Below are 21,665 nucleotides of genomic sequence, written 5' to 3' on the forward strand. Positions count from 1 at the left end.
ACTGGGGGTACTGGGGTACATATACACTGAGGGTACTGGGGTACATATACACTGAGGGTACTGGGGTACATATACGCTGAGGGTACTGGGGTACATATACACTGAGGGTACTGGGGTACATATACGCTGAGGGTACTGGGGTGCATATACGCTGAGGGTACTGGGGTGCATATACACTGAGGGTACTGGGGTGCATATACACTGAGGGTACTGGGGTACATATACACTGAGGGTACTTGGGTACATATACACTGAGGGTACTTGGGTACATATACACTGGGGGTACTGGGGTACATATACACTGAGGGTACTGGGGTACATATACACTGAGGGTACTTGGGTACATATACACTGGGGGTACTGGGGTACATATACGCTGAGGGTACTGGGGTACATATACGCTGAGGGTACTGGGGTACATTTACACTGAGGGTACTGGGGTGCATATACGCTGAGGGTACTGGGGTACATATACGCTGAGGGTACTGGGGTACATTTACACTGAGGGTACTGGGGTACATATACACTGAGGGTACTGGGGTGCATATACACTGAGGGTACTGGGATACATATACGCTGAGGGTACTGGGGTACATATACGCTGAGGGTACTTGGGTACATATACACTGAGGGTACTTGGGTACATATACACTGAGGGTACTTGGGTACATATACACTGGGGGTACTTGGGTACATATACACTGGGGGTACTGGGGTACATATACACTGAGGGTACTTGGGTACATATACACTGAGGGTACTGGGGTACATATACACTGGGGGTACTGGGGTACATATACACTGGGGGTACTGGGGTGCATATACACTGAGGGTACTGGGGTACATATACACTGGGGGTACTGGGGTACATATACACTGAGGGTACTGGGGTGCATATACGCTGAGGGTACTGGGATACATATACGCTGAGGGTACTTGGGTACATATACACTGGGGGTACTTGGGTACATATACCCCGGAGGGGGGCCGGGGGGCAGTGAGAGGAATGCTGGGTCGGCAGATAATTTTAGCAGTTCCTGAGGACGGATCCCCCAGCTGCTGTGTCGCTAATGAGAGGAAATGGCCTCAGACATTGGGGCCCCGTCTGAATTTCCTGAAATAAACGGCACCTGTTGATCTGCCCCAGGCACTGTGTTGGGTCAGTTACTGCACCCCCAGCAGCACTCCAATAGCACTCCCAGCAGCACCCCCAGCAGCACTCCCAGCAGCACTCCCAGCAGCACCCCCAGCAGCACTCCCAGCAGCACCCCAATAGCACTCCCAGCAGCACCCCCAGCAGCACTCCCAGCAGCACTCCCAGCAGCACCCCCAGCAGCACTCCCAGCAGCACCCCAATAGCACTCCCAGCAGCATCCCCAGCAGCACCCCCAGCAGCACCCCAATAGCACTCCCAGCAGCACCCCAATAGCACTCCCAGCAGCACCCCCAGCAGCACCCCAATAGCACTCCCAGCAGCATCCCCAGCAGCACTCCCAGCAGCACCCCAATAGCACTCCCAGCAGCACCCCCAGCAGCACTCCCAGCAGCACCCCAATAGCACTCCCAGCAACACCCCCAGCAGCACTCCCAGCAGCACTCCCAGCGGCACTCCCAGCAGCACCCCAATAGCACTCCCAGCAGCATCCCCAGCAGCACTCCCAGCAGCACCCCAATAGCACTCCCAGCAGCACTCCCAGCAGCACCCCAATAGCACTCCCAGCAGCACCCCAATAGCACTCCCAGCAGCATCCCCAGCAGCACTCCCAGCAGCACCCCCAGCAGCACCCCAATAGCACTCCCAGCAACACCCCCAGCAGCACCCCCAGCAGCACTCCCAGCAGCATCCCCAGCAGCACTCCCAGCAGCACCCCAATAGCACTCCCAGCAGCATCCCCAGCAGCACTCCCAGCAGCACCCCAATAGCACTCCCAGCAGCACCCCCAGCAGCATCCCCAGCAGCACTCCCAGCAGCACCCCAATAGCACTCCCAGCAGCATCCCCAGCAGCACTCCCAGCAACACCCCAATAGCACTCCCAGCAGCACCCCAATAGCACTTCCAGCAGCACTCCCAGCAGCACTCCCAGCAGCACCCCAATAGCACTCCCAGCAGCACCCCAATAGCACTCCCAGCAGCATCCCCAGCAGCACTCCCAGCAGCACCCCAATAGCACTCCCAGCAGCACCCCAATAGCACTCCCAGCAGCACCCCAATAGCACTCCCAGCAGCACCCCCAGCACCAAGGGTACTTGCGTACTCCAACACACAGGGTGACCCCAACACGCAGAATTCATATACAGCCTCTAACTTGCTGCCTGCACCTTAATTCAACGCAGCCAATCAGAGAGCTGCTTCATCTCCCAGCAGCACTCCCAGCAGCACCCCCAGCAGCACTCCCAGCAGCACCCCAATAGCACTCCCAGCAGCACCCCAATAGCACTCCCAGCAGCATCCCCAGCAGCACTCCCAGCAGCACCCCCAGCAGCACCCCAATAGCACTCCCAGCAACACCCCCAGCAGCACCCCCAGCAGCACTCCCAGCAGCATCCCCAGCAGCACTCCCAGCAGCACCCCAATAGCACTCCCAGCAGCATCCCCAGCAGCACTCCCAGCAGCACCCCAATAGCACTCCCAGCAGCACCCCCAGCAGCATCCCCAGCAGCACTCCCAGCAGCACCCCAATAGCACTCCCAGCAGCATCCCCAGCAGCACTCCCAGCAACACCCCAATAGCACTCCCAGCAGCACCCCAATAGCACTTCCAGCAGCACTCCCAGCAGCACTCCCAGCAGCACCCCAATAGCACTCCCAGCAGCACCCCAATAGCACTCCCAGCAGCATCCCCAGCAGCACTCCCAGCAGCACCCCAATAGCACTCCCAGCAGCACCCCAATAGCACTCCCAGCAGCACCCCAATAGCACTCCCAGCAGCACCCCCAGCACCAAGGGTACTTGCGTACTCCAACACACAGGGTGACCCCAACACGCAGAATTCATATACAGCCTCTAACTTGCTGCCTGCACCTTAATTCAACGCAGCCAATCAGAGAGCTGCTTCATCTCAAACTTCTTTTCCCTCTGTTTTGCTCCCCACTGCAACTGGGCTGGAGAGCTTGCACTCTAATCCCCGCTAGGCAGGTTTATTTTGGGAAACTTCCCCTGTGACCTCACACAGAGGCGCAGGCGGGATGAATGGACATTGTTATGAGCGGAGGCAGGATGGGGGGTACTGAGACTCTCTGCCCCCCAGGGAGGAAATGACTAACCCTCAGCCCCCCCCCCCATTCTCTGACATTAAACAGTTTCTCTGTAACATTTCCAGGAATGAGAAGATACTACGGGGCCCCCCATAGAGCTGCCCAAGGAGACCCCAATGTGTGTGTGTGCAGGAGGCCAGAGTGCAAGCTCTTTGGGCTAAAGCTGCTGCGCTACAGATGGGGCTCAGCGCCTGGGTGGGAGGGAGGAGTTACAGTCAAACAAGATGCAGCTGGGCTGTTACTATTGGAGGTTGTAAAAAGCTGAGCAAGGGGCGGGGCAATTACACCTCAGGTGGGCGTGGGCAGTGATTGGACCAATGTCTATCTGGGCTTCCGCTTTGTGAGCTGTAGGGAAATGTGGGCAAAACCCAATCAGAACCCGACAGCCTCTGGGAACATTGGGCACGATGGGTCGGTAACAGAACCCGACAGCCCCTGGGAACACTGGGCACGATGGGTCGGTAACTGAACCCGACAGCCCCTGGGAACACTGGGCACGATGGGTCGGTAACTGAACCCGACAGCCTCTGGGAACACTGGGCACCATGGGTCAGTAACAGAACCCGACAGCCTCTGGGAACATTGGGCACGATGGGTCGGTAACTGAACCCGACAGCTCCTGGGAACACTGGGCACGATGGGTCGGTAACTGAACCCGACAGCCTCTGGGAACACTGGGCACGATGGGTCGGTAACAGAACCCGACAGCCTCTGGGAACACTGGGCACCATGGGTCAGTAACAGAACCCGACAGCCTCTGGGAACATTGGGCACGATGGGTCGGTAACTGAACCCGACAGCTCCTGGGAACATTGGGCACGATGGGTCAGTAACAGAACCCGACAGCCTCTGGGAACACTGGGCATGATGGGTCGGTAACAGAACCCGACAGCCTCTGGGAACACTGGGCACCATGGGTCAGTAACAGAACCCGACAGCCTCTGGGAACATTGGGCACGATGGGTCGGTAACTGAACCCGACAGCTCCTGGGAACACTGGGCACGATGGGTCGGTAACTGAACCCGACAGCCTCTGGGAACACTGGGCACGATGGGTCGGTAACTGAACCCGACAGCCTCTGGGAACACTGGGCACGATGGGTCAGTAACAGAACCCGACAGCCTCTGGGAACATTGGGCACGATGGGTCGGTAACTGAACCCGACAGCCTCTGGGAACACTGGGCACCATGGGTCGGTAACTGAACCCGACAGCCTCTGGGAACACTGGGCACCATGGGTCGGTAACTGAACCCGACAGCCTCTGGGAACACTGGGCACCATGGGTCGGTAACAGAACCCGACAGCCTCTGGGAACATTGGGCATGATGGGTCGGTAACTGAACCCGACAGCCTCTGGGAACACTGGGCACCATGGGTCAGTAACAGAACCCGACAGCCTCTGGGAACATTGGGCACGATGGGTCGGTAACTGAACCCGACAGCTCCTGGGAACACTGGGCACGATGGGTCGGTAACTGAACCCGACAGCCTCTGGGAACACTGGGCACGATGGGTCAGTAACAGAACCCGACAGCCTCTGGGAACATTGGGCACGATGGGTCGGTAACTGAACCCGACAGCCTCTGGGAACACTGGGCACCATGGGTCGGTAACTGAACCTGACAGCCTCTGGGAACACTGGGCACCATGGGTCGGTAACTGAACCCGACAGCCTCTGGGAACACTGGGCACCATGGGTCGGTAACAGAACCCGACAGCCTCTGGGAACACTGGGCACCATGGGTCGGTAACTGAACCCGACAGCCTCTGGGAACACTGGGCACCATGGGTCGGTAACAGAACCCGACAGCCTCTGGGAACACTGGGCACGATGGGTCGGTAACAGAACCCCACAGTCCCTGGGAACACTGGGCACGATGGGTCGGTAACAGAACCCGACAGCCTCTGGGAACACTGGGCACGATGGGTCGGTAACAGAACCCGACAGCTCCTGGGAACACTGGGCACGATGGGTCGGTAACAGAACCCGACAGCTCCTGGGAACACTGGGCACGATGGGTCGGTAACAGAACCCGACAGCCTCTGGGAACACTGGGCACGATGGGTCGGTAACAGAACCCGACAGCTCCTGGGAACACTGGGCACCATGGGTCAGTAACAGAACCCGACAGCCTCTGGGAACACTGGGCACCATGGGTCAGTAACAGAACCCGACAGCCTCTGGGAACATTGGGCACGATGGGTCGGTAACTGAACCCGACAGCCTCTGGGAACACTGGGCACCATGGGTCAGTAACAGAACCCGACAGCCTCTGGGAACATTGGGCACGATGGGTAGGTAACTGAACCCGACAGCCTCTGGGAACACTGGGCACGATGGGTCGGTAACTGAACCCGACAGCCTCTGGGAACACTGGGCACCATGGGTCGGTAACTGAACCCGACAGCCTCTGGGAACACTGGGCACCATGGGTCGGTAACAGAACCCGACAGCCTCTGGGAACACTGGGCACCATGGGTCGGTAACAGAACCCGACAGCCCCTGGGAACACTGGGCACGATGGGTCGGTAACAGAACCCGACAGCCTCTGGGAACACTGGGCACCATGGGTCGGTAACTGAACCCGACAGCCTCTGGGAACACTGGGCACGATGGGTCGGTAACAGAACCCGACAGCCTCTGGGAACACTGGGCACGATGGGTCGGTAACTGAACCCGACAGCCCCTGGGAACACTGGGCACGATGGGTCGGTAACAGAACCCCACAGCCTCTGGGAACACTGGGCACGATGGGTCGGTAACAGAACCCGACAGCCTCTGGGAACACTGGGCACGATGGGTCGCTAACAGAACCCCACAGTCCCTGGGAACACTGGGCACGATGGGTCGGTAACAGAACCCGACAGCCTCTGGGAACACTGGGCACGATGGGTCGGTAACTGAACCCGACAGCTCCTGGGAACACTGGGCACGATGGGTCGGTAACAGAACCCCACAGTCCCTGGGAACACTGGGCACCATGGGTCGGTAACAGAACCCCACAGCCCCTGGGAACACTGGGCACGATGGGTCGGTAACAGAACCCCACAGCCCCTGGGAACACTGGGCACGATGGGTCGGTAACAGAACCCCACAGCCCCTGGGAACACTGGGCACGATGGGTCGGTAACAGAAACCCGACAGCCTCTGGGAACACTGGGCACGATGGGTCGGTAACAGAACCCGACAGCCTCTGGGAACATTGGGCACGATGGGTCGGTAACTGAACCCGACAGCTCCTGGGAACACTGGGCACGATGGGTCAGTAACTGAACCCGACAGCCTCTGGGAACACTGGGCACGATGGGTCGGTAACTGAACCCGACAGCCTCTGGGAACACTGGGCACCATGGGTCGGTAACTGAACCCGACAGCCTCTGGGAACACTGGGCACCATGGGTCAGTAACAGAACCCGACAGCCTCTGGGAACACTGGGCACCATGGGTCAGTAACAGAACCCGACAGCCTCTGGGAACATTGGGCACGATGGGTCGGTAACTGAACCCGACAGCTCCTGGGAACACTGGGCACGATGGGTCGGTAACTGAACCCGACAGCCCCTGGGAACACTGGGCACGATGGGTCGGTAACAGAACCCGACAGCCTCTGGGAACACTGGGCACCATGGGTCGGTAACTGAACCCGACAGCCTCTGGGAACACTGGGCACGATGGGTCGGTAACTGAACCCGACAGCCTCTGGGAACACTGGGCACGATGGGTCGGTAACAGAACCCGACAGCCTCTGGGAACACTGGGCACGATGGGTCAGTAACAGAACCCGACAGCCTCTGGGAACATTGGGCACGATGGGTCGGTAACTGAACCCGACAGCTCCTGGGAACACTGGGCACGATGGGTCGGTAACTGAACCCGACAGCCTCTGGGAACACTGGGCGCGATGGGTCGGTAACAGAACCCGACAGCCTCTGGGAAGACTGGGCACCATGGGTCAGTAACAGAACCCGACAGCCTCTGGGAACATTGGGCACGATGGGTCGGTAACTGAACCCGACAGCTCCTGGGAACACTGGGCACGATGGGTCGGTAACTGAACCCGACAGCCTCTGGGAACACTGGGCACGATGGGTCGGTAACTGAACCCGACAGCCTCTGGGAACACTGGGCACGATGGGTCGGTAACTGAACCCGACAGCCTCTGGGAACACTGGGCACGATGGGTCAGTAACAGAACCCGACAGCCTCTGGGAACATTGGGCATGATGGGTCGGTAACTGAACCCGACAGCCTCTGGGAACACTGGGCACCATGGGTCAGTAACAGAACCCGACAGCCTCTGGGAACATTGGGCACGATGGGTCGGTAACTGAACCCGACAGCTCCTGGGACACTGGGCACGATGGGTCGGGTAACTGAACCCGACAGCCTCTGGGAACACTGGGCACGATGGGTCGGTAACTGAACCCGACAGCCTCTGGGAACACTGGGCACGATGGGTCAGTAACAGAACCCGACAGCCTCTGGGAACATTGGGCACGATGGGTCGGTAACTGAACCCGACAGCCTCTGGGAACACTGGGCACCATGGGTCGGTAACTGAACCCGACAGCCTCTGGGAACACTGGGCACCATGGGTCGGTAACTGAACCCGACAGCCTCTGGGAACACTGGGCACCATGGGTCGGTAACAGAACCCGACAGCCTCTGGGAACACTGGGCACCATGGGTCGGTAACTGAACCCGACAGCCTCTGGGAACACTGGGCACGATGGGTCGGTAACAGAACCCGACAGCCTCTGGGAACACTGGGCACGATGGGTCGGTAACAGAACCCCACAGTCCCTGGGAACACTGGGCACGATGGGTCGGTAACAGAACCCGACAGCCTCTGGGAACACTGGGCACGATGGGTCGGTAACAGAACCCCACAGTCCCTGGGAACACTGGCACGATGGGTCGGGTAACAGAACCCCACAGTCCCTGGGAACACTGGGCACCATGGGTCGGTAACAGAACCCGACAGCTCCTGGGAACACTGGGGCACGATGGGTCGGTAACAGAACCCGACAGCTCCTGGGAACACTGGGCACGATGGGTCGGTAACAGAACCCGACAGCCTCTGGGAACACTGGGCACGATGGGTCGGTAACAGAACCCGACAGCTCCTGGGAACACTGGGCACCATGGGTCAGTAACAGAACCCGACAGCCTCTGGGAACACTGGGCACCATGGGTCAGTAACAGAACCCGACAGCCTCTGGGAACATTGGGCACGATGGGTCGGTAACTGAACCCGACAGCTCCTGGGAACACTGGGCACGATGGGTCGGTAACTGAACCCGACAGCCTCTGGGAACACTGGGCACGATGGGTCGGTAACTGAACCCGACAGCCTCTGGGAACACTGGGCACCATGGGTCGGTAACTGAACCCGACAGCCTCTGGGAACACTGGGCACCATGGGTCGGTAACAGAACCCGACAGCCTCTGGGAACACTGGGCACCATGGGTCGGTAACAGAACCCGACAGCCCCTGGGAACACTGGGCACGATGGGTCGGTAACAGAACCCGACAGCCTCTGGGAACACTGGGCACCATGGGTCGGTAACTGAACCCGACAGCCTCTGGGAACACTGGGCACGATGGGTCGGTAACTGAACCCGACAGCCTCTGGGAACACTGGGCACGATGGGTCGGTAACAGAACCCGACAGCCTCTGGGAACACTGGGCACGATGGGTCGGTAACTGAACCCGACAGCCCCTGGGAACACTGGGCACGATGGGTCGGTAACAGAACCCCACAGCCTCTGGGAACACTGGGCACGATGGGTCGGTAACAGAACCGACAGCCTCTGGGAACACTGGGGCACGATGGGTCGCTAACAGAACCCCACAGTCCCTGGGAACACTGGGCACGATGGGTCGGTAACAGAACCCGACAGCCTCTGGGAACACTGGGCACGATGGGTCGGTAACTGAACCCGACAGCTCCTGGGAACACTGGGCACGATGGGTCGGTAACAGAACCCCACAGTCCCTGGGAACACTGGGCACCATGGGTCGGTAACAGAACCCCACAGCCCCTGGGAACACTGGGCACGATGGGTCGGTAACAGAACCCGACAGCCTCTGGGAACATTGGGCACGATGGGTCGGTAACTGAACCCGACAGCTCCTGGGAACACTGGGCACGATGGGGTCAGTAACTGAACCCGACAGCCTCTGGGAACACTGGGCACGATGGGTCGGTAACTGAACCCGACAGCCTCTGGGAACACTGGGCACCATGGGTCGGTAACTGAACCCGACAGCCTCTGGGAACACTGGGCACCATGGGTCAGTAACAGAACCCGACAGCCTCTGGGAACACTGGGCACCATGGGTCAGTAACAGAACCCGACAGCCTCTGGGAACATTGGGCACGATGGGTCGGTAACTGAACCCGACAGCTCCTGGGAACACTGGGCACGATGGGTCGGTAACTGAACCCGACAGCCCCTGGGAACACTGGGCACGATGGGTCGGTAACAGAACCCGACAGCCTCTGGGAACACTGGGCACCATGGGTCGGTAACTGAACCCGACAGCCTCTGGGAACACTGGGCACGATGGGTCGGTAACTGAACCCGACAGCCTCTGGGAACACTGGGCACGATGGGTCGGTAACAGAACCCGACAGCCTCTGGGAACACTGGGCACCATGGGTCGGTAACTGAACCCGACAGCCTCTGGGAACACTGGGCACGATGGGTCGGTAACTGAACCCGACAGCTCCTGGGAACACTGGGCACCATGGGTCGGTAACTGAACCCGACAGCCTCTGGGAACACTGGGCACGATGGGTCGGTAACTGAACCCGACAGCTCCTGGGAACACTGGGCACCATGGGTCGGTAACTGAACCCGACAGCCTCTGGGAACACTGGGCACGATGGGTCGGTAACAGAACCCGACAGCCTCTGGGAACACTGGGCACGATGGGTCGGTAACTGAACCCGACAGCCCCTGGGAACACTGGGCACGATGGGTCGGTAACAGAACCCCACAGCCTCTGGGAACACTGGGCACGATGGGTCGGTAACAGAACCCGACAGCCTCTGGGAACACTGGGCACGATGGGTCGCTAACAGAACCCCACAGTCCCTGGGAACACTGGGCACGATGGGTCGGTAACAGAACCCGACAGCCTCTGGGAACACTGGGCACGATGGGTCGGTAACTGAACCCGACAGCTCCTGGGAACACTGGGCACGATGGGTCGGTAACAGAACCCCACAGTCCCTGGGAACACTGGGCACCATGGGTCGGTAACAGAACCCCACAGCCCCTGGGAACACTGGGCACGATGGGTCGGTAACAGAACCCCACAGCCCCTGGGAACACTGGGCACGATGGGTCGGTAACAGAACCCCACAGCCCCTGGGAACACTGGGCACGATGGGTCGGTAACAGAACCCGACAGCCTCTGGGAACACTGGGCACGATGGGTCGGTAACAGAACCCGACAGCCTCTGGGAACATTGGGCACGATGGGTCGGTAACTGAACCCGACAGCTCCTGGGAACACTGGGCACGATGGGTCAGTAACTGAACCCGACAGCCTCTGGGAACACTGGGCACGATGGGTCGGTAACTGAACCCGACAGCCTCTGGGAACACTGGGCACCATGGGTCGGTAACTGAACCCGACAGCCTCTGGGAACACTGGGCACCATGGGTCGGTAACAGAACCCGACAGCCTCTGGGAACACTGGGCACCATGGGTCGGTAACAGAACTCGACAGCCCCTGGGAACACTGGGCACGATGGGTCGGTAACAGAACCCGACAGCCTCTGGGAACACTGGGCACCATGGGTCGGTAACTGAACCCGACAGCTCCTGGGAACACTGGGCACCATGGGTCGGTAACTGAACCCGACAGCTCCTGGGAACACTGGGCACGATGGGTCGGTAACTGAACCCGACAGCCTCTGGGAACACTGGGCACGATGGGTCGTTAACTGAACCCGACAGCCTCTGGGAACACTGGGCACGATGGGTCGGTAACAGAACCCGACAGCCTCTGGGAACACTGGGCACGATGGGTCGGTAACAGAACCCGACAGCCCCTGGGAACACTGGGCACGATGGGTCGGTAACAGAACCCGACAGCCCCTGGGAACACTGGGCACGATGGGTCGGTAACAGAACCCCATAGCCTCTGGGAACACTGGGCACGATGGGTCGGTAACAGAACCCGACAGCCTCTGGGAACACTGGGCACGATGGGTCGGTAACAGAACCCCACAGTCCCTGGGAACACTGGGCACGATGGGTCGGTAACAGAACCCGACAGCCTCTGGGAACACTGGGCACGATGGGTCGGTAACAGAACCCGACAGCTCCTGGGAACACTGGGCACGATGGGTCGGTAACAGAACCCGACAGCTCCTGGGAACACTGGGCACGATGGGTCGGTAACAGAACCCCACAGTCCCTGGGAACACTGGGCACCATGGGTCGGTAACAGAACCCCACAGCCCCTGGGAACACTGGGCACGATGGGTCGGTAACAGAACCCCACAGCCCCTGGGAACACTGGGCACGATGGGTCGGTAACAGAACCCCACAGCCCCTGGGAACACTGGGCACGATGGGTCGGTAACAGAACCCGACAGCCTCTGGGAACACTCGGCACGATGGGTCGGTAACAGAACCCGACAGCCCCTGGGAACACTGGGCACGATGGGTCGGTAACAGAACCCCACAGCCCCTGGGAACACTGGGCACGATGGGTCGGTAACAGAACCCGACAGCCCCTGGGAACACTGGCATGATGGGTCGGTAACAGAACCCGACAGCCCCTGGGAACACTGGGCACGATGGGTCGGTAACAGAACCCGACAGCTCCTGGGAACACTGGGCACGATGGGTCGGTAACAGAACCCGACAGCCCCTGGGAACACTGGGCACGATGGGTCGGTAACAGAACCCGACAGCCCCTGGGAACACTGGGCACGATGGGTCGGTAACAGAACCCGACAGCTCCTGGGAACACTGGGCACGATGGGTCGGTAACAGAACCCGACAGCTCCTGGGAACACTGGGCACCATGGATCGGTAACAGAACCCAACAGCTCCTGGGAACACTGGGCACGATGGGTCGGTAACAGAACCGGACAGCTCCTAGGAACACTGGGCACCATGGGTCGGTAACAGAACCCGACAGCCCCTGGGAACACTGGGCACGATGGGTCGGTAACAGAACCCCACAGCCCCTGGGAACACTGGGCACGATGGGTCGGTAACAGAACCCGACAGCCCCTGGGAACACTGGGCACGATGGGTCGGTAACAGAACCCGACAGCCCCTGGGAACACTGGGCACGATGGGTCGGTAACAGAACCCGACAGCCCCTGGGAACACTGGGCACGATGGGTCGGTAACAGAACCCGACAGCCCCTGGGAACACTGGGCACGATGGGTCGGTAACAGAACCCCACAGCCCCTGGGAACACTGGGCACGGTGGGTCGGTAACAGAACCCCACAGCCCCTGGGAACACTGGGCACCATGGGTCGGTAACAGAACCCGACAGCTCCTGGGAACACTGGGCACCATTGGTCGGTAACAGAACCCGACAGCTCCTGGGAACACTGGGCACCATGGATCGGTAACAGAACCCGACAGCTCCTGGGAACACTGGGCACGATGGGTCGGTAACAGAACCCGACAGCTCCTGGGAACACTGGGCACCATGGATCGGTAACAGAACCCGACAGCTCCTGGGAACACTGGGCACCATGGGTCGGTAACAGAACCCGACAGCTCCTGGGAACACTGGGCACGATGGGTCGGTAACAGAACCCGACAGCCCCTGGGAACACTGGGCACCATGGGTCGGTAACAGAACCCGACAGCTCCTGGGAACACTGGGCACCATGGGTCGGTAACAGAACCCGACAGCCCCTGGGAACACTGGGCACCATGGGTCGGTAACAGAACCCGACAGCCCCTGGGAACACTGGGCACCATGGGTCGGTAACAGAACCCGACAGCCCCTGGGAACACTGGGCACCACGGGTCGGTAACAGAACCCCACAGCCCCTGGAACACTGGGCACCATGGGTCGGTAACTGAACCCGACAGCTCCTAGGAACACTGGGCACCATGGGTCAGTAACAGAACCCGACAGCTCCTGGGAACACTGGGCACCATGGGTCGGTTACAGAACCCCACAGCCCCTGGGAACACTGGGCACCATGGGTCGGTAACAGAACCCCACAGCCCCTGGGAACACTGGGCACGATGGGTCGGTAACAGAACCCGACAGCCTCTGGGAACACTGGGCACGATGGGTCGGTAACAGAACCCGACAGCCTCTGGGAACATTGGGCACGATGGGTCGGTAACTGAACCCGACAGCTCCTGGGAACACTGGGCACGATGGGTCAGTAACTGAACCCGACAGCCTCTGGGAACACTGGGCACGATGGGTCGGTAACTGAACCCGACAGCCTCTGGGAACACTGGGCACCATGGGTCGGTAACTGAACCCGACAGCCTCTGGGAACACTGGGCACCATGGGTCAGTAACAGAACCCGACAGCCTCTGGGAACACTGGGCACCATGGGTCAGTAACAGAACCCGACAGCCTCTGGGAACATTGGGCACGATGGGTCGGTAACTGAACCCGACAGCTCCTGGGAACACTGGGCACGATGGGTCGGTAACTGAACCCGACAGCCCCTGGGAACACTGGGCACGATGGGTCGGTAACAGAACCCGACAGCCTCTGGGAACACTGGCACCATGGGTCGGTAACTGAACGCGACAGCCTCTGGGAACACTGGGCACGATGGGTCGGTAACAGAACCCGACAGCCTCTGGGAACACTGGGCACGATGGGTCGGTAACAGAACCCGACAGCCTCTGGGAACACTGGGCACGATGGGTCAGTAACAGAACCCGACAGCCTCTGGGAACATTGGGCACGATGGGTCGGTAACTGAACCCGACAGCTCCTGGGAACACTGGGCACGATGGGTCGGTAACTGAACCCGACAGCCTCTGGGAACACTGGGCACGATGGGTCGGTAACAGAACCCGACAGCCTCTGGGAACACTGGGCACCATGGGTCAGTAACAGAACCCGACAGCCTCTGGGAACATTGGGCACGATGGGTCGGTAACTGAACCCGACAGCTCCTGGGAACACTGGGCACGATGGGTCGGTAACTGAACCCGACAGCCTCTGGAACACTGGGCACGATGGGTCGGTAACTGAACCCGACAGCCTCTGGGAACACTGGGCACGATGGGTCAGTAACAGAACCCGACAGCCTCTGGGAACATTGGGCATGATGGGTCGGTAACTGAACCCGACAGCCTCTGGGAACACTGGGCACCATGGGTCAGTAACAGAACCCGACAGCCTCTGGGAACATTGGGCACGATGGGTCGGTAACTGAACCCGACAGCCCCTGGGAACACTGGGCACGATGGGTCGGTAACTGAACCCGACAGCCTCTGGGAACACTGGGCACGATGGGTCGGTAACTGAACCCGACAGCCTCTGGGAACACTGGGCACCATGGGTCGGTAACAGAACCCGACAGCCTCTGGGAACACTGGGCACCATGGGTCGGTAACTGAACCCGACAGCCTCTGGGAACACTGGGCACGATGGGTCGGTAACAGAACCCGACAGCCTCTGGGAACACTGGGCACGATGGGTCGGTAACAGAACCCCACAGTCCCTGGGAACACTGGGCACGATGGGTCGGTAACAGAACCCGACAGCCTCTGGGAACACTGGGCACGATGGGTCGGTAACAGAACCCCACAGTCCCTGGGAACACTGGGCACGATGGGTCGGTAACTGAACCCGACAGCTCCTGGGAACACTGGGCACGATGGGTCGGTAACAGAACCCCACAGTCCCTGGGAACACTGGGCACCATGGGTCGGTAACAGAACCCCACAGCCCCTGGGAACACTGGGCACGATGGGTCGGTAACAGAACCCCATAGCCCCTGGGAACACTGGGCACGATGGGTCGGTAACAGAACCCCACAGCCCCTGGGAACACTGGGCACGATGGGTCGGTAACAGAACCCGACAGCCTCTGGGAACACTGGGCACGATGGGTCGGTAACAGAACCCGACAGCCTCTGGGAACATTGGGCACAATGGGTCGGTAACTGAACCCGACAGCTCCTGGGAACACTGGGCACGATGGGTCGGTAACAGAACCCGACAGCCTCTGGGAACACTGGGCACGATGGGTCGGTAACTGAACCCGACAGCCTCTGGGAACACTGGGCACCATGGGTCGGTAACTGAACCCGACAGCCTCTGGGAACACTGGGCACCATGGGTCGGTAACAGAACCCGACAGCCTCTGGGAACACTGGGCACCATGGGTCGGTAACAGAACCCGACAGCCCCTGGGAACACTGGGCACGATGGGTCGGTAACAGAACCCGACAGCCTCTGGGAACATTGGGCACGATGGGTCGGTAACTGAACCCGACAGCTCCTGGGAACACTGGGCACGATGGGTCGGTAACTGAACCCGACAGCCTCTGGGAACACTGGGCACGATGGGTCGGTAACTGAACCCGACAGCCTCTGGGAACACTGGGCACCATGGGTCGGTAACAGAACCCGACAGCCTCTGGGAACACTGGGCACCATGGGTCGGTAACTGAACCCGACAGCCTCTGGGAACACTGGGCACGATGGGTCGGTAACAGAACCCGACAGCCTCTGGGAACACTGGGCACGATGGGTCGGTAACAGAACCCCACAGTCCCTGGAACACTGGGCACGATGGGTCGTAACAGAACCCGACAGCCTCTGGGAACACTGGGCACGATGGGTCGGTAACAGAACCCCACAGTCCCTGGGAACACTGGGCACGATGGGTCGGTAACTGAACCCGACAGCTCCTGGGAACACTGGGCACGATGGGTCGGTAACAGAACCCCACAGTCCCTGGGAACACTGGGCACCATGGGTCGGTAACAGAACCCCACAGCCCCTGGGAACACTGGGCACGATGGGTCGGTAACAGAACCCCATAGCCCCTGGGAACACTGGGCACGATGGGTCGGTAACAGAACCCCACAGCCCCTGGGAACACTGGGCACGATGGGTCGGTAACAGAACCCGACAGCCTCTGGGAACACTGGGCACGATGGGTCGGTAACAGAACCCGACAGCCTCTGGGAACATTGGGCACAATGGGTCGGTAACTGAACCCGACAGCTCCTGGGAACACTGGGCACGATGGGTCGGTAACAGAACCCGACAGCCTCTGGGAACACTGGGCACGATGGGTCGGTAACTGAACCCGACAGCCTCTGGGAACACTGGGCACCATGGGTCGGTAACTGAACCCGACAGCCTCTGGGAACACTGGGCACCATGGGTCGGTAACAGAACCCGACAGCCTCTGGGAACACTGGGCACCATGGGTCGGTAACAGAACCCGACAGCCCCTGGGAACACTGGGCACGATGGGTCGGTAACAGAACCCGACAGCCTCTGGGAACACTGGGCACGATGGGTCGGTAACTGAACCCGACAGCCTCTGGGAACACTGGGCACCATGGGTCGGTAACTGAACCCGACAGCCTCTGGGAACACTGGGCACCATGGGTCGGTAACAGAACCCGACAGCCTCTGGGAACACTGGGCACCATGGGTCGGTAACAGAACCCGACAGCCCCTGGGAACACTGGGCACGATGGGTCGGTAACAGAACCCGACAGCCTCTGGGAACACTGGGCACCATGGGTCGGTAACTGAACCCGACAGCTCCTGGGAACACTGGGCACGATGGGTCGGTAACTGAACCCGACAGCCTCTGGGAACACTGGGCACGATGGGTCGTTAACTGAACCCGACAGCCTCTGGGAACACTGGGCACGATGGGTCGGTAACAGAACCCGACAGCCTCTGGGAACACTGGGCACGATGGGTCGGTAACTGAACCCGACAGCCCCTGGGAACACTGGGCACGATGGGTCGGTAACAGAACCCCATAGCCTCTGGGAACACTGGGCACGATGGGTCGGTAACAGAACCCGACAGCCTCTGGGAACACTGGGCACGATGGGTCGGTAACAGAACCCCACAGTCCCTGGGAACACTGGGCACGATGGGTCGGTAACAGAACCCGACAGCCTCTGGGAACACTGGGCACGATGGGTCGGTAACAGAACCCGACAGCTCCTGGGAACACTGGGCACGATGGGTCGGTAACAGAACCCGACAGCTCCTGGGAACACTGGGCACGATGGGTCGGTAACAGAACCCCACAGTCCCTGGGAACACTGGGCACCATGGGTCGGTAACAGAACCCCACAGCCCCTGGGAACACTGGGCACGATGGGTCGGTAACAGAACCCCACAGCCCCTGGGAACACTGGGCACGATGGGTCGGTAACAGAACCCCACAGCCCTGGGAACACTGGGCACGATGGGTCGGTAACAGAACCCGACAGCCTCTGGGAACACTCGGCACGATGGGTCGGTAACAGAACCCGATAGGCCCCTGGGAACACTGGGCACGATGGGTCGGTAACAGAACCCCACAGCCCCTGGGAACACTGGGCACGATGGGTCGGTAACAGAACCCGACAGCCCCTGGGAACACTGGGCACGATGGGGTCGGTAACAGAACCCGACAGCCCCTGGGAACACTGGGCACGATGGGTCGGTAACAGAACCCGACAGCTCCTGGGAACACTGGCACGATGGGTCGGTAACAGAACCCGACAGCCCCTGGGAACACTGGGCACGATGGGTCGGTAACAGAACCCGACAGCCCCTGGGAACACTGGGCACGATGGGTCGGTAACAGAACCCGACAGCTCCTGGGAACACTGGGCACGATGGGTCGGTAACAGAACCCGACAGCTCCTGGGAACACTGGGCACCATGGATCGGTAACAGAACCCAACAGCTCCTGGGAACACTGGGCACGATGGGTCGGTAACAGAACCGGACAGCTCCTAGGAACACTGGGCACCATGGGTCGGTAACAGAACCCGACAGCTCCTGGGAACACTGGGCACGATGGGTCAGTAACAGAACCCGACAGCTCCTGGGAACACTGGGCACCATGGGTCGGTAACAGAACCCGACAGCTCCTGGGAACACTGGGCACCATGGATCGGTAACAGAACCCAACAGCTCCTGGGAACACTGGGCACCATGGGTCGGTAACAGAACCCGACAGCCCCTGGGAACACTGGGCACGATGGGTCGGTAACAGAACCCGACAGCCCCTGGGAACACTGGGCACGATGGGTCGGTAACAGAACCCGACAGCCCCTGGGAACACTGGGCACGATGGGTCGGTAACAGAACCCGACAGCCCCTGGGAACACTGGGCACGATGGGTCGGTAACAGAACCCCACAGCCCCTGGGAACACTGGGCACGATGGGTCGGTAACAGAACCCCACAGCCCCTGGGAACACTGGGCACGGTGGGTCGGTAACAGAACCCCACAGCCCCTGGGAACACTGGGCACCATGGGTCGGTAACAGAACCCGACAGCTCCTGGGAACACTGGGCACCATGGGTCGGTAACAGAACCCGACAGCTCCTGGGAACACTGGGCACCATGGATCGGTAACAGAACCCGACAGCTCCTGGGAACACTGGGCACGATGGGTCGGTAACAGAACCCGACAGCTCCTGGGAACACTGGGCACCATGGGTCGGTAACAGAACCCGACAGCTCCTGGGAACACTGGGCACCATGGGTCGGTAACAGAACCCGACAGCTCCTGGGAACACTGGGCACGATGGGTCGGTAACAGAACCCGACAGCCCCTGGGAACACTGGGCACCATGGGTCGGTAACAGAACCCGACAGCTCCTGGGAACACTGGGCACCATGGGTCGGTAACAGAACCCGACAGCCCCTGGGAACACTGGGCACCATGGGTCGGTAACAGAACCCGACAGCCCCTGGGAACACTGGGCACCATGGGTCGGTAACAGAACCCGACAGCCCCTGGGAACACTGGGCACCACGGGTCGGTAACAGAACCCCACAGCCCCTGGGAACACTGGGCACCATGGGTCGGTAACTGAACCCGACAGCTCCTAGGAACACTGGGCACCATGGGTCAGTAACAGAACCCGACAGCTCCTGGGAACACTGGGCACCATGGGTCGGTTACAGAACCCCACAGCCCCTGGGAACACTGGGCACCATGGGTCGGTAACAGAACCCGACAGCCCCTGGGAACACTGGGCACCATGGGTCGGTAACAGAACCCGACAGCCCCTGGGAACACTGGGCACCATGGGTCGGTAACAGAACCCCACAGCCCCTGGGAACACTGGGCACCATGGGTCAGTAACAGAACCCGACAGCTCCTAGGAACACTGGGCACCATGGGTCAGTAACAGAACCCGACAGCTCCTAGGAACACTGGGCACGATGGGTCGGTAACTGAACCCGACAGCTCCTGGGAACACTGGGCACCATGGGTCAGTAACAGAACCCGACAGCTCCTGGGAACACTGGGCACCATGGGTCAGTAACAGAACCCGACAGCCCCTGGGAACACTGGGTACCATGGGTCGGTAACTGAACCCGACAGCCCCTGGGAACACTGGGCACCATGGGTCGGTAACAGAACCCGACAGCTCCTGGGAACACTGGGCACCATGGATCGGTAACAGAACCCAACAGCTCCTGGGAACACTGGGCACGATGGGTCAGTAACAGAACCCGACAGCTCCTGGGAACACTGGGCACGATGGGTCGGTAACAGAACCCGACAGCTCCTGGGAACACTGGGCACCATGGGTCAGTAACAGAACCCGACAGCTCCTGGGAACACTGGGCACCATGGGTCAGTAACAGAACCCGACAGCTCCTGGGAACACTGGGCACGATGGGTCGGTAACAGAACCCGACAGCTCCTGGGAACACTGGGCACCATGGGTCAGTAACAGAACCCGACAGCTCCTGGGAACACTGGGCACCATGGGTCAGTAACAGAACCCGACAGCTCCTGGGAACACTGGGCACGATGGGTCGGTAACAGAACCCGACAGCTCCTGGGAACACTGGGCACCATGGATCGGTAACAGAACCCAACAGCTCCTGGGAACACTGGGCACGATGGGTCGGTAACAGAACCCGACAGCTCCTGGGAACACTGGGCACCATGGGTCGGTAACAGAACCCGACAGCTCCTGGGAACACTGGGCACCATGGGTCGGTAACTGAACCCGACAGCTCCTGGGAACACTGGGCACCATGGGTCGGTAACAGAACCCGACAGCTCCTGGGAACACTGGGCACGATGGGTCGGTAACAGAACCCGACAGCTCCTGGGAACACTGGGCACCATGGGTCGGTAACAGAACCCGACAGCTCCTGGGAACACTGGGCACCATGGGTCGGTAACAGAACCCGACAGCTCCTAGGAACACTGGGCACCATGGGTCGGTAACTGAACCCGACAGCTCCTAGGAACACTGGGCACCATGGGTCGGTAACAGAACCCGACAGCTCCTGGGAACACTGGGCACTGCCCCCTAGTACTCCCCTCATTGCCCCTAGTACTCCCCTCATTGGCCCCTAGTACTCCCCTCATTGGCCCCTAGTACTCCCCTCATTGCCCCTAGTACTCCCCTCATTGCCCCTAGTACTCCCCTCATTGGCCCCTAGTACTCCCCTCATTGCCCCTAGTACTCCCCTCATTGCCCCTAGTACTCCCCTCATTGGCCCCTAGTACTCCCCTCATTGCCCCTAGTACTCCCCTCATTGGCCCCTAGTACTCCCCTCATTGCCCCTAGTACTCCCCTCATTGGCCCTAGTACTCCCCTCATTGGCCCCTAGTACTCCCCTCATTGGCCCCTAGTACTCCCCTCATTGCCCATTGCCAGCCCAGTGGGTAGTGCCAACCGGATAAATCATGCCCATGGTGCTGATAGGGGAGAGGCTGGTAAGTTGGGTATTGCAGGGTGCCGGCCCATTGGGTAGTGCCAACCAGAGGAATCATGCCCATGGTGCTGATAGGGGAGAGGCTAAGTTGGGTATTGCAGGGTGCCAGCCCATTGGGTAGTGCCAACCAGAGGAATCATGCCCATGGTGCTGATAGGGGAGAGGCTGGTAAGTTGGGTATTGCAGGGTGCCGGCCCATTGGGTAGTGCCAACTCAGCCAGTGTGGTGCCCCCAGCTGAGAGGAGTCTCACACGGTCGCCCCCAAAATACATACAGGGGCTCAGTCCCCCCCACACCCAGCAATGCCACCCAGAAGGGGCAGCAAGTGAAGTGAGACACCCCCCTCACTCAATGCCCCCCCCCACACACACTCACTCTCTCTCTCACACTCACTCACTTACACTCACACACTGACACATTCACTCTCTCTCTCACACTCACTCTTACACACACACTCAGTCTCACACACTCATGCACACA

The sequence above is a fragment of the Xenopus tropicalis genome, chromosome 2, assembly GCF_000004195.4.
Source record: "Xenopus tropicalis strain Nigerian chromosome 2, UCB_Xtro_10.0, whole genome shotgun sequence".
NCBI lineage: Eukaryota > Metazoa > Chordata > Amphibia > Anura > Pipidae > Xenopus > Xenopus tropicalis.